The sequence below is a fragment of the Cavia porcellus genome, unplaced genomic scaffold, assembly GCF_034190915.1.
Source record: "Cavia porcellus strain 051 isolate PalLab524CR breed Dunkin Hartley unplaced genomic scaffold, mCavPor4.1 scaffold_6, whole genome shotgun sequence".
NCBI lineage: Eukaryota > Metazoa > Chordata > Mammalia > Rodentia > Caviidae > Cavia > Cavia porcellus.
The window spans coordinates 31,064,399-31,079,055 of NW_026947489.1; the positions used below are offsets into that span (position 1 = coordinate 31,064,399).

General features: G+C 39.3%; 1 long non-coding RNA gene across 1 annotated transcript in view; it reads left to right on the plus strand.

Annotated features, from left to right (window-relative positions):
• The window catches only part of LOC106028832 (uncharacterized), a 164,451-nt gene that overhangs the window by 119,393 nt on the left and 30,401 nt on the right, over positions 1-14,657 (plus strand). The window lies entirely within an intron of this gene.

Below are 14,657 nucleotides of genomic sequence, written 5' to 3' on the forward strand. Positions count from 1 at the left end.
TCAGCTACCAAAATCTCTGATGCTGTACAGATAATGGCACTCCATGGAGGGTTGTACCAGCCTCCTTCCTCATATTTGGAAACCACATCTGTTTCTTGTGTGTCTTTAAGTTAGGGTCTCTGGCAAAAGCACGTGGGCACCAGGCTGCCAGGTGATGTTTTTGTCTCTTTCTGCTTGTGCTCACCACTGCCTTCTACAGTTCTGGAAAAGGACCACTAGGATTTGGGCTTTTTGTGAAGAATCCTTTATTTTATGTGTGTGATTCTATATCCTTGGAATGCTCTATGCTTTACCATCGCCATAAGACCCCATTTAGTCAGGTAAGAATTTGTGTTTCCTATGTCAGCTTCAATGTCACTTTATTAAGGAGGCTGCCTCCAAGGTCCAGGAGAGGTCATGTTTACCTGTCATCTGCTGTCACCTTTATATCATTTATTTGTATTTCAATGAATCACTTAAATCTACGCCTACTGGCTTGATAGACATTTTCAAGGCAAGAATAAAAGCTTCATAAAGAAGACTATATTTTTCATGGTCTTCCCTAAACTCTCTATTCCCACTGTGCTGTTTATTTTATAAACACTGCTCAGTAATTGTTCCTTGATTAACAGATGTTCCAATTGTAAGTGTGAGTTCTTTCACAGAAAGTGGCTGAACTCTACTGGTGGTGCTAGGGCACCATGAGGCTTTCATTGGATCTGGCATTTTGTTTTAATTGTTCAAGTATGCATAACATAAATTTTTAAATTGCTATTTAGTAGTCTTAAATATATTCACATTTATTATGCAATCCTCACTGGACCTGGGTTGTGTGTAGCTAGATCTGTATGTGGGACACACTGGAGGCAAAGAAGATCAGAGTGCAAAGTCAAACTTGAGCTCTGGGAATTGCAGAAGAAATGAAAAATATCTAGTTTACAAAATGGGCGGTGCCTAAGAAAATCTAGAAGTCTATGAAAGGGACTTGGAGTGAGATTGGAGAGCAGAGCTTTCAGCGAGACCCAGATGGACAAAGGTGCTGTAGCAGTTTGTGGGTGGACATGCGGATGTTGGGACAGCTGAGAGGCTGAGGACAATGTCTCATTCATCTGTCTGTGCTGAGCATCTCCAACGGTGTTTGGGTGTGAGAAGATGTAATGAAAATCATAAACTAGATTAAACTTTGGCTTTATGGTATCTGTGTTAACTGCAGAGGACATGTCTCCTGTCTCGTTGGATCCCAGGTAAAGCATGTCTAGAAGGATGAGTTGACCCTAGCCTCAAAAACCTGGCAGCAGAATACCCATGAATGGATGTTTGAGCTTCTTTACTGTGCAGATCATGACTATCAAGGGGATTAAAACAGCCTTGAAGACAAGAAACCAGGTTGGTCAAATGCCCATTTTTATCCATGAAGTAGGTCAGTCAGGGCATCAAAAGGTGAGTGAATGCTTCTTTCCTTTTGCTAACCTCTGGCACACTGACGTTTGCAGGCGTTTCCCCAAGCTCCCTTTTCCCAGTCTGACCTGCTAAACTTGCAAGAGGGACACTCAGTGAAGGACTTCTTTGCAGCCTTAGTTTGGTTTTACTTCCTGCTCTTTGGCTCTACTTGCATTACCGCTGGACCTGGGCTCAATTTCCACAACCTTAGGACAGACACAGCATTGCCTTTCTCTGACCCTGAGAGTGCAGGGAGTCAGTGAATGCTTCTCAGAGGAGGCTGGGAGAGGGACGGTCATCTTTCTTTGACCACTTCTTCTGTCTAGTTGGAAATCTGCCATAGACAGGTATAGGATAAAGCTCTCCATTTGAGAGGGGGAAAAAAGAAGCTTTTCAAGAAATAAGACAGTGAGAATAACCATGTGTGGGTACAGGTTCACATGGCATGAAGAAATAAGCCCAAGGGATACAAAAGAACCAGGGAGCCAAACAGTGAGAAATGTGGTCAAGTAGACAAATCATTATCACCAATCAGCAAAGGACTGTGAATGTTAAGCAGAGATGTAGAAGCTCGATAGAGAGGCATTGAAAGTTTTAAAGAATTTATTAAACATGTGCTGTTTCTTGGACGCTATCATCTTTCTGACATGGATGTAGGTTCTGAGAAAAAATGGTAGGGGACATTTATGTGAGCCTGCCCTGAAAGGGTATGTGATCTAGACAAGAAGGCAAATATGCATGGGCAATTAGAATGCGGTATCTACATAAAGATTATGATTAAAATTAGTTATAAATGGATTAGAAGGAGTGGGAATACGAATCATGGAGGCCTGATATGAAGTGCTTGTAATAACTGAACATACACATTATGAAGATCATAGGAGTGTGGCAGTTGGTATGAGAAGGAAGAGGAAGTGAGGGTCCAAACAGAGATGGTATTTGCAATATGGCTTTGAATTGGTGCCATTCAGTATATTTGAATGACTGACTGAATGAATGAATGATTTCTAGGAAGGTGGCTTTGAACTTGGGTGATTAAGAGAATGGAGATACCTACGACAGAACAAAGAAGCTGAGGAGAGGAAGGAAGGTGAGAAAAGGGGATGTGCTATAGTCTGAATGCGTCTCTGAAGTGCCTATGTTGAAATTTAATCAGCAGTGGGACAGTATTAAGAGGTGGATCTTTAAGAGGGTCACTAATAAATGAGATTAGTGTTTTTTAGAAGAGATTGAAAGGAGTGCCCCTCAGCCTTTCCATCTCTGGCACCAAATAAGCACTCCTACATGAAGCCACCTCTTACCAGTGAACCCGTCAGCACTTGGTCTTGGGCCTTCCAGACTCCAGAACTTGAAGAGGCTCTGTGGTTTATAAATTAGTCTCGGTGATCTTGTTATAGCAGGACAGGTTAGCACAGTGAGGAATTTAGCTTGAGATGATAACGTTAATTTTAAAATGATGATGGAATATCCCAAAGGAAATGGCTAGTTTGTAGCTGGAGAGTAAAGCAAGGAAGGAAAGAAAGAGTCAAACCCTGAACAAAGTATAGAAAACTGCATGTAAAGACAGGCTTGGAATAATTAATCAAGGTATCAAAATGGAATTCATTACACTGAATTCTCTAAGAAGAATAAAAGAGTAGAGAATTAAGGGTCATCTTAGAATTGGCACGTTCTTGCAGGGATTGGAGTCTGGACTTGGTCTTGCTCTTGCCTGAGTCCTACATATCTGTGGTGAGCTCTTTCTTTCTCTGTTGCTTAAAAGTTCAGCCTCATCCGTTTCCTACATCTTCCGAGACTGCCGCTCTCAGCTGGCACTTCAGCTCGCAAGCCAGGTTCACACACTTCTAGCTGAACCCCAGCTACTGCTTTGCAACCTCTTCTAGAATCCCAGGGGGTGGGTCCTTAGCTATGTCTAAGGCTCCTAAAGTAAATTGGGTGAGCACCTTTCACCACCAGGTTCTCAGACCACGCCAGCTTCAGACACTGCGTTTCCCCATCACCTAGGAGTTTCTGCTCCTTTTTTCATACAAGACTCAGTAGACTGGATGCGCGTGCCATGACACGGAGCCCTGACATTCCTGTCTTGTCCTCTGTCTGTCACCCCACTGACATTCGCATTCTCGGTTCCAGCCTGGCCTATTTTCACACTTTGCTTCTTCACCCACTGACGGGTAACTCCAGTTCTGGCGTATTTCCCAGGCTGGGGACAAATGGACACTAGGTGATTTCCTGTGTCAGCCTCCCTCTGGTCCTAGAGAGAAGTGAGTCCAGGATTACACAAATCTGCCTGGACTGTTTTATCTGCCTCCTCCTTTTTGCTCTGCAGTGATTCGCCGGGTTGAGTGGAGCTACTTTTCTCTGATGTCCTCACACAGAATGAAACTATTGAGAGTTTTGACAAGATTTTTTCCCATTTCTTTGGACGCTATTATAATCTGAAAATTCCTAAGTGTCCAATCTGAGGTGAAAATCTAATTTGGAAGCCTAACTGTTCCAAAAAAGTCAGCTTTCCAGACATAAGTAATGGTATGCTTCATATTTTCTGAAAAAGAAAGTGTAATAGAATTTTTTATTACTTGTGGATTTTTCTGAATGTTCCAACCAGTGAAGTAAGCAGAGCTATAATAGGAAATCACATTTTCTAGCTTTATTTACAGAAAATTATTTTTATTAGTGTGTTTATGAACTGAAATTCCAGGTGAACAAAAGAGTACAGAATAAAATGTAAGTCTTCTCTCTTCACCTCTCTGTTTCCTAGTTTCCTGCCCCGTATTTCTTAGTGCTTATAGAATTCTTTCAGTACGTTCCAGGCATACAAACACATGCACACACATACACATATACAGACATTCATTTTTTCTTTCTTCACTTTTCACCTTCTAGTATCTTAGAAAATATCCCTAGTAAGTTTACAGACAACTGGATTATTTTTAAAAGTACCAGATCATTCTGCTGTTTGAATGCATATGATTTATTTAACTAACCATTAATAAATAAAATGTGTTTATGAGTTTATTAAAGATCATTGATATTCTAAATATGGACATATTAAAGTAACATCACAATTAATATTTTTGTACTCATAAGATGACCAAGAGAAAATGAATATAATAAATCTATTAAAGAATAACATTAAGGTAAATTTCTAAAAGTTTTATATCTATATACAAAGGTCAGACCATTTTGATTTTCATGGATACTGTCAAGTTCCTCTCCACTTGTGTTCTGTCAGTATCCACCCATGTATAAAACATCTATTCCTCCAAACCATTGGCCAGTTTTGCAACACAAAGAAGCTTAACGACACAGTTTTTGTAAAAGTTACCTCAGTAGAATAAACATTGACATTGTCAAATACAAGAATATTACGATGTAGAAAATGTTAGGGATTTATCTCCAGAAAAACAAATGGAACAAGTAACTCTTTGCAGAATGATTTAAGACTCTGCAGCCCCACTTACTAGTTTTTTCCTTAATATTTTAATAATGTTGTCTGTTAACATTGCCTAATAGATGTATGGTGTTTTCCAATTAATAAAACCCACTTAATCTGTATTATCTGATATTTTCCTTACAAGGAATGAGGCATAGATCTTAATTGATTTGTTGAAAGTCACCAGACTAGGAACTCAAATTTCTTTCTTACAACGAGAGATGCCTGACACATGTCATATAAATGTAGTTTTTCCTTAGTTCTTTTCTTTAATTTCTCTTGAATTGGGACTTTCTCGATCTGTTCCCTAAAACTGTGAAATTTAAAAGATTGTAATTTTAAGGCACACTCTCTTAATGAACAGCATATTCTAAAAAGTTGAAAGTAAGCACAAATTTTATGAATCAAATAAAATAGTACATGTATCAGGGTATCTTATCGTCTAAACAAGGAGTTTAGTGAACCCTTCTATGAAGAAATATTTTGCAAGGAAAACAGCTCCTTAGTTTATCTGGCATACACATCTGAATTGAAACAGATGTGCTTACTTGCAATGTTTTCTCACTGTGTATTATTGAGATGTTCCCAGTATAGTTTTCAGAAACAGTACTGTCTTGCTCCCAAGGTTATTTTATGGCTGATTATCCTCTAATCCTTTACTTCATGTATGATTGAATTTTAGGATTATATAGTATATTAAGAAAAGTCTGTCCTTCACTTTAACATAACAATGATAAAATATCATGCTGAATGACCAGAAACAATGTCTTACCACTTGCCACAAAAAAAAATGTGATTCATTAATTGCTGGGTCTTGTTGGTTACTTGATATAGTGCTGTATTATTTGTGATACTGTGTTGTTTTGTTTCTTTGTTTCTTTTTTTTACAACAGATGTAGATTTTATCATTTGGTTTTCATGACATAATGATTATTTTGAGTGTATTATTCTATGCAGTAAAAATGAATAGCATACAAAATTTCATTCATATATTTAGAAAGTGATTTTGGATTTCTCCAAATTAATTTATACATTGGTGTTATGAGAACATATTGACACTAGAATTCTTTGTAACAAGAATGGCTTTCTTAATGGGAGGAAGAACAGTGGAAATTGGAAACAAATGTTGCTCCTGCATTTTCCAGCATTGTAGAATTTCCGCTCTGCTGTGCACTGTATTACTGACCAGTTTGGCTCCGGAGTGAGAGATTCTTCATTTGAAGAAGAAAGGACTTAGAATAGCTGTATGTGAGAAGCCCTTTGCTATGGTCCAGGCATCTGCTGAATTGTCTCAATCATCTTTACAGTCCACCTGGGCTGAGGCACTATTTTATTGGCACGCAGTAAATTCCTGTTATTGAAAAAAAAAAAAAAAAAAAGGCAACGAAAGCCTTGAAATTCAGAAAAAAGATTTAACCTAGGCACCTGGGGAGAAGGAGGAAGTTGGATAATACAAAGAGGTTCAGGAAAGCATGTCAGCTGCAGAGACTGCCCCTCACGTTGCCACCTTTGACAACAGACCTGACCAGCCAGGTTTCCTCAGGAAAAATTTCAGGTTTCTCACTGGGCATCCCTCCCGTCGTCCCTTCATCCACAGTGAAGTAGAGGAGATTTCATTTGCATAGGTTTCCCTGGAGTGGTGTATCCTGGCTATTCTCTACTTATGAGGTTGGCATCCTTTGCTAAAAGGATAAGATAATAACTGTCTTTGGCTTGCAGGCCATGTGCGAGAGACATACATAAACAAATGAATCTATCTGTGCCCCACACATGTTTTCTTGCATAACTAGAGGTGTTTTGGATTTCATGCTGACTGTAGTCTGTTCTAATTCTTAGAGGTGTGGTGATGTCCTATTTGTCATTAATTCATTTCTTAATTTAATAAGTATATATTGGACAGTTATTAACTGCCAGGTACTGTAAATATCTGCATATTAAACTTTATATTGCTTTAACATAGGAGAACCAGTGAAACTTCAGTAAACAAACCAACAGTGGTTGCAATATCTGAAGTACAGTAATCAATTTGTATAGTAACCAAATATTGAAAAGCAGTGCTAACCTGCCATTATATCTCAGATGTGTTTTTTGGCTCTGAGAATAAATCTGTACAGAGTCAGAACACTATCAGTCTATATTGAAGATCCACTTGAATCTCACATACCTCAAGGGTATTCATGCTATACAGTGCAATTTGCAATAAAACACAGTGCTGTACTTTATGTCTAGTTACACATTAACTTTAAAGACAAAGCATGTCTTGTACACACTCATGCATAAGTATATGTGTGAAACTTGCAGTATAAAGTTGGTGGACATATTAATATTACTAAGTTGAAATTTTAAGGGCATTCCTGGTTCCTGAAGTTGTGTTATCTTAGCCACCTTATCCCTTTGTATTTCAATGTATTTTATCTCAAAGATGAAGTGTGGCTGGGAAAAGAAAGGGAAGAAACATCTGTTTCTGGCTGTCTTATTCACTTTTCCCTCACCAGAACCACATACTGGATCCTTATAACTTACAAGAGGAGAAGTTCATTCTGGCTCATGGCTTTAGTCCATGGTTTGCTGGTTTCATTCCAGAAATGCCCTAATGGAAGGGCATGGAGAAGGAGGCTTTTCAGCTAGTGGTAGTCAGGTAGTGGAGAGGGAAACAGGGAGTCAGGGACAGGAACACACCTTCCAGGTCACCTCTAGTGACACACTTCCAACCAGTGCCACTTCCTAACTGCACATTCAGCTACTGAACTCATCAAAGGATGAATACACTAATAGATGTAGTGCCTCATCTTTTGATCCAACGACGCTCCAAACACATGAAGTTTTGAGGGGACATTTTAGGCCTAAATCCTAACATCATACCTTGAGAACCTGTGTGTGTGTGTGTGTGTGTTGTGCACACATAGAGATTCGAATGAGAGAAGCAAAGATGGGAATCCAAAATTGAAGAAATTCTATGACAACTGGCACAAGAGAGTAGAAATACCCAACATGGTCAGGGAATGTATTTGTGGAATTAAAGTATAAGGCTGGAGGTATTAAAATTTCCTCAATGAGGCGCTGGTGGGGGAGGCTTGGATATGTTATAAAACACATTCATCCTGTTAGTCGACCTTTGTGTCCATGGGCTACTTTTGAAGTCAGAGTATGCATAAATTACTGTAAAATGTGTTCGTTATGCAGATTCCAAAGTCGCACTTGCAGAAATTCTGACTTGGTACATTCAGGGCTAGGAAAACAGACCTTGGCTGCTGTTGAAATTTAGGCACTACCATTGCAGGCCATTTTTCAAGAAGGTAATTTATAAATAACCTTTGATGGGGTTGTTTTATAAATAACCAGTATTTTATAGAAAACTCTGGGAAAGGTGTGGAGGATGAATTAGAGGAGAGGACAGAGGGGAGTGGGAGAATCTAAGGCAAGGAGAAAAACGAGGAAATGATTGGAAAACCTCCAGGGAGAGAGGCCGTTGATGAATCCCTTCTCTAAGTCACAGTGCATGCACGGTTCTGGCTCCCTGTGTGGTGAGCATGCTGAGCTGGGAAGCATGCCCTCTTGTTGTGTTACAGCCACAGTGCCCAGCATGGTACCCTGCAGATCTTTTGCTGGTGCTTCTGAAGGAAGGAGGGGTGTAGCTTACCCACAGCAATGTTCTTGAAACACAGACTTTTGCCCCCCTGATTTTCCTCCATTCTTCTCCATTTCCATTTTCTCATCTTGGGTCCAGCGGCAGCACCTTTCAGATGACAGAGCTTCGTCCTGGGTCATTTTTCCTTAAATCTGGTCTGTCCTGACCTGTTCTGTGCTGCTGAGTGTTGCTGTCTCATTAGAAGACTTTCTGCAAATGTTCTTTCCCAATGAAACAGGTTAAACAGTGTGGGCTTCAGAATATCAATATAAATATAATACATCTATTCATGCTGATGGAAAGATGTACCTAACCAGTCTCCTGCTGGATGAGGTATGAAGATGCAACAAGTATGAGAGAACAAATCTGGAGAGCAGAATTCTGTCAGTCATTCTCTGTGTCCTCTCTAGCTCCATGCACGCCTGGCATACGAATTATTTAAGTATAGAAGACTTCATGATTGAATATATGTACAAGTGAGTAAAAGCAAAGGCAGGAGGCCCTTGAGCATGTTGAGTGTCCTCCCAGGCGATGAGCAGAAAGTCTGCTCTGCAGGCGAGAGTTGAGAGCATTACTGTTCGCAGGAGCCTTGGACCCCAGCACAGAGAGCCACAGCGGCTCCGAGACTCAGGGGAGATGGGAATGCAGAAAGGAGGCCATCAGTCCACATTGCTCTCTGGCTGTGTGCTCCATCCTGACACTTGGGAATGGTAATGTATATTTGAGCCTGGACATCACTTAATTTATGGGAGTTTTTTGAGTTGGATTTTGCATGTTTCTCCAGATTTGGGATTCCAACATTTTTTCTTTGAGTTTAAAGGTGAAATAGAATCCAAGACCAACCTCTCCAAGACCAAGATAATGAATGCATGGGCTAAGTTAGAACCGAGCCAGGGAGGCTGTACCAAGGTCGCTGGCCAAGCCAGCTGGTCCCAGCGGTAGATAATCACACAGGGAAACCTATGCAGGGCGCAGTATCCACAGACTCTGCACACAGGAGGAGGATGAAGCCTGAGGCCTCTTGTCTGTGTTCTCTGTGGCGATTCAGAAAAGGGATTAAGTAAGTTTGTTCCCTTTTTTTTCTGCTCCCCAAATTAGACCTAGAAATGGTAAAATGATCATTTGAATTGAAAGCCCCTTAATGAATACTTAACTTTCTCAGTTTTGCCACAAATTATTTTAACATGCCTTGGAGCCTCCAACCTCCTCCTTATTTTAAGAATTTTCACATTTTAATGTCAAAACAACTCCAACAAGTACAATGAGTTTGCCCATACAGCCTGGCTCCGGGAAGCTAAACTATTTTGCAGTCAGGCTCCTTGTGGTTTAGGGTGAGTTTTAATGCACCGTCTTTCATCAGCATGGGGTTTGGTTTTCCATTTCGGAACAGATCTCCAGTTTCATATAGATTTAATGTTACTGACCTTTGATATTACTTCATTTTTCCATTGCAAGTTATTTGTCTTCTCTGGGTTCCCACTTGTAATCCTGGGATTTTTCTTGACCCATGTCAGTCTCAATTTTGCCATCTGTAAAGTGTGGATAACATTGCTATCTTTCTAATCAGCTTTCTTTTAAAACTAAGTTAAATGAACATATTTAAAGTGTCTAAAAATTTGTGGCATAGCAATCAAATTCGTTATCAACTTTGTGCACGCCACTCTTACTAGAGACACTGAGACACGCATAATACTAAATATAGAAAATCACTCATCTTTGTTTTTGTTTGTTTTTTCTTTTTTGAGAGGGTTTTGCAATGCAGTTTTGGCTGGCACTGAACTCACTTTATAGCCCTGGCTGGCCTTGAGCTTGCAGCAATCCTCCTACCTCGGTCTCTCCAGTGCTGGGATGACAGTCGTGAGCTACCATGCCTGTCCTCGCTTCTCTTTTATATGGGAATAAAAGGAGTTTGTGTTATGTGACTCCAAAGCTTGTGTTACATTGTTTTTAGTTGCAAAAATTGTATCTATGAGTGTACGATTTCATTCATCAACATATTATATTTCTTCTGGGCAAGATGATATCTCATTCCATGAGGACAATGTAAAGCCATGAATCCAGTCATTATGGAGCTCATGACATGTTCACAAGGTGATAAGTATTAGGTTACATGTGAAAATACAGTAATCAGAAAGACCTGGATTGAATCTTACACTGTGGATTCCTTGGCATGTGAATTCTCTGGGGATTGGTATCATTTGAACAATACAGGCAACAATAATGCCCAGCTCTCTGAGTTGTTCTGAGCATCAGAGAGACAATGTTTCCTCAGGCACTTGGCTCTTGAAGATGTGCTAAACCAGCTATAGTTTATTAAGGAAATACTGATAATGGATCAATTTTTAACCTGTATGTGCTCCCTCTTTGCTGCTTTATCACTTTAATATCATCGATACAGGAAGCCTGTCAGAGCCCCGTGTTGTGGAAGGAAACCCACATTTCCCAGGATGAGAGAGAGAGCTCTGCATGAAATGCTGCCTACAGAGGCCAGAACCCTGGTGACACACTGCACAGCTCAGTGACCCTTGGTGTTGACTGGTGATGTACCTGCCACCAGTCTCTGACTCTAGGTCTGGCCATTTTCCAGGCAGCCCTCAGAACGGGTTTCCCAAGACACTGCTCTGATAATGCCACCCCACTATTTTAAGTCTTTTAATAGTGTCCCAGTGTTCTTAGGATATTTAACGCCTTCAAGTTTCACCTTGCCCAGTCTTATACACCTTCCTTTTTCTTTTCAGATTATTCTACTCTTTAGCCGCACCTCTCTTCCAGGTCCTGTGGCCACAGGGTATGTGCACATGCTTTGGCTTCTGTAGGGAATACTTTAATTCCTCACTGACTTGTTAACTCTTAACCACTCTACAGATTCTAGTTGTAAGAGAAGAAGTCTTCCCTATCCATCCAATATAGCATGCACAATAATACCATGTGCTCTCTCCATAAGGAACATCTCTTTGCAATACCCTTTGCAGCCATTTTTTCTTAAATTATATTGGTACATTTTAGATATAGAAAATGAGCACATTCACCATAGGGAATCTGTACCTGCATGTGATACACCTTGATTCTTCTTTTTCCTCGAACTTATCTTCTCCCTTCAACCCCTTTTCCCCTCCTTATTTTCAGAAGTTTGTTTCATTTCCCTTCTATTTTTTTTTCTTTTCCCTTCCTTTCATCCTTACCCCTTCCTTGTTCTCTCTCCCACTTGAACATTTGCTTCCTATTTTCCAATATCTATTATACATTTTGGTCCTTTTTTGTACTTAAAGTTGCTTACAGTAGAAAAATAATGCAATATTTAACCATGTGGGTCTGATTTATTTCACTTACGTGTATGGTCTCAAGATACATCCATTTACCTAGAAATGTCTCAAGTTTATCCTTCTTCATGGCAGAGTAATACTGCATTGTATAGAAAGCCATAACTTGTTTGTCCGCTCGTTTGTTGATAGTCGTTTGGTCTGCTTCCAAAATATACCTATTACAAATTGTGCTGCAATAATCATGGCTGTGCATGTATTATGGTGTTATGATGCTTTTAATTCTTTTGAGAGGGTCCCAATAAGGGGAATAACTGGATCAAATGGAACCTGTACTTTTAGTTTTTTTTTTTTTTTTTTTTTTTGAGGAATCTCCACACTGTTTTTTTTTTCTTCTCTTCTCTTCTCTTCTCTTCTCTTCTCTTCTCTTCTCTTCTCTTCTCTTCTCTTCTCTTCTCTTCTCTTCTCTTCTCTTCTCTTCTCTTCTCTTCTCCTCTCCTCTCCTCTCCTCTCCTCTCCTCTCCTCTCCTCTCCTCTCCTCTTCTCTTCTCCTCTCCTCTCCTCTCCTCTCCTCTCCTCTCCTCCTCTCCTCTCCTCTCCTCCCCTCCCCTCCCCTCCCCTCCCCTCCCCTCCCCTCTTCTCTCCTCCCTTGTCTTCTCTTTTGACAGAGTGTCTGTGTAACTCAGGCTGGCTTTGAACTTGCACTAACTCTCCTGAGTGTTGGGATTACAGGCACCACCACGCCTGGAACCACTCTGATTTTCATGGTGGTTACACCAGTCTGTACCTCCACCAAGAGTGGAGAAGCATTAATTTAACTCCACATTTATAATTGGCTGATTTTGAACATTTTAAAATGTTTTTAATTTCCATTTGTACTACTTCATATGAAAAGTGTTTATTCATTTCAAATGCCCATTTTTCAATTGGGATTTTAAATTTGAGGGATCTGATCTTTTTGAGTTCATTATATATTGTAGATATTAGTCTTTTTTCTGAGGAACAGCTGGCAAAATATTTTTCTGCTCTGTGGATTGTCTCTTCACTCTGTTAGTGATTTCTTTTGCTGTGCAGAACTTTTTAACTTGATTAGATCCCAGTTAATTCTTTGTGATAGTTCCTGTTCAATCAGAGTTTTGTTCACAAAGTCTTTGCCTATGTTAGTGTCCTCAAAGAGTTATACCTATTCTATCTTCCAGAAGCTTTAGTGTTTCTATTTTAATATTTAGATCTTTGATCCATTTTAATTTTAATTTAGTGCATGGTGAAAAATGTGGGTTTAATTTTATCTTCAGCATATGGAAAGCCAGTTTTTCCAGCACCATTTATTAAAGAGGCTTTCTTCTGGTGAAGGTGTTTGTCTCCTTTGTCAAAGATAAGGTGGCTGAGTTGGTTTGGAGTTGTTTTTGCATCTTCTAGTCTGTTGTACTGATCCTCAGGTCTATTTTTCTTGCCAATATCATGCTGTTTTATTATAGTAACTTTGTAGCATAATCTAAAGTCAGGGACTATGATGTCCCTGTCTTGCCTCTTTTGCCCAGAATTGATTTTGTTATTCTGAATTTCTTCTGGTTCCAAATGAATTTTAGGATTGTTTTCTCTAGTTCTGTGAGGTATGCTTTGGTATTTTGATTGGGATTGCATTAATCTGCATAACAATTGGGGAGTTTGGCCACTTTTATTATATTGGCTCTTCCTAACCAAGAACAAGGGATATCTGTCCTAGGTTCTATTAATATGGTATATACACTTACTGATTTGCATATATTGAACCATCTCTGCATCACTGTGGTGATGAATACTACTTTGTCATGGTGTATCATTTTCTTGATGATTTGCTGCATTCTGTTTGCCAGTATCTTTCTGAGAATTTTTGTATCTCTGTTCATTAGGGAGATTGGTCTTTTTCCAGTGGATCCTTCCCTGGCTTTGCTATCAGGGTAATAATACTCACTTCCAGGCATGACTTTTGGAGTCTTGGCTTCACTTTTAATTTCATTAAAGACTTTGAGAAGTAATGACATTAGATGATCGCTAAATTTCTCATAGAATTCAATGGTGAATCCATCATGAACTGGGCTTTTCTTTGTTAGTAGGTTTTTAATTACATCTTCAATTTAATTGACTGATATTGGGTTATTTAGAATTTTTATATCTTCTTGATTTCACTTTGGTAATTTATATGTATCTACAAATCTGTCCATTTCTTCTGTGTTTTCCATCTTGTTTGAGTACAAGTTCTCAAAATATTTATTCATGACCTGGATTTTTGCAGGGTCTTTTGTGATTTTACCCTTTTCATTCCTAATTGCATGGATTTCATCTTTTCTTCCTTTTTTGGATATCCGATTGGCTAAGGTTTTCTCAATTTTATTTAATCTTTAGAGAACCAACGCTTTGATTCATTGATTCTTTGTATGGCTTTCTTAGTTTCACTGCATTAATTTCTATTCTGATCATTACAATTTTCTGCCTCATGTGAGCTTTGGGCACGGTTTGGTCTTCTTTTTTTAGAAGTTAAGGTTCGACATTAGGTTGTCTGAGTTCACTCTGTGTTCCTGATGTGTGAATTTACCACTATAAATTTCCTTGTAGGATGGCTTTTGTTGCATTCCATAAGTCCCTCTAGGCTGTTTTGGCATCATTGTTTAATTGTAGATTTCTTCTTTAATTTTGTTTTTGACCCATTGATTGTTCAGGAGGGTGTCACCCAATTTCTTTGTGTTTATGCAGTTTTTGTGATTTCGTTTACCACTGATTTCCAGTTTTACTACATTACATTATGTGTGTGGAGAATTTCAATTCCTTTGCATTACTTAAGTATTTTTTGTGAGCGACTATGTAGTCTGTTTTGGAGAAAGTCCCATGTGTAATGGAGAACAATGTGTATTCTGATGTCCTATGATGGAACACTGTA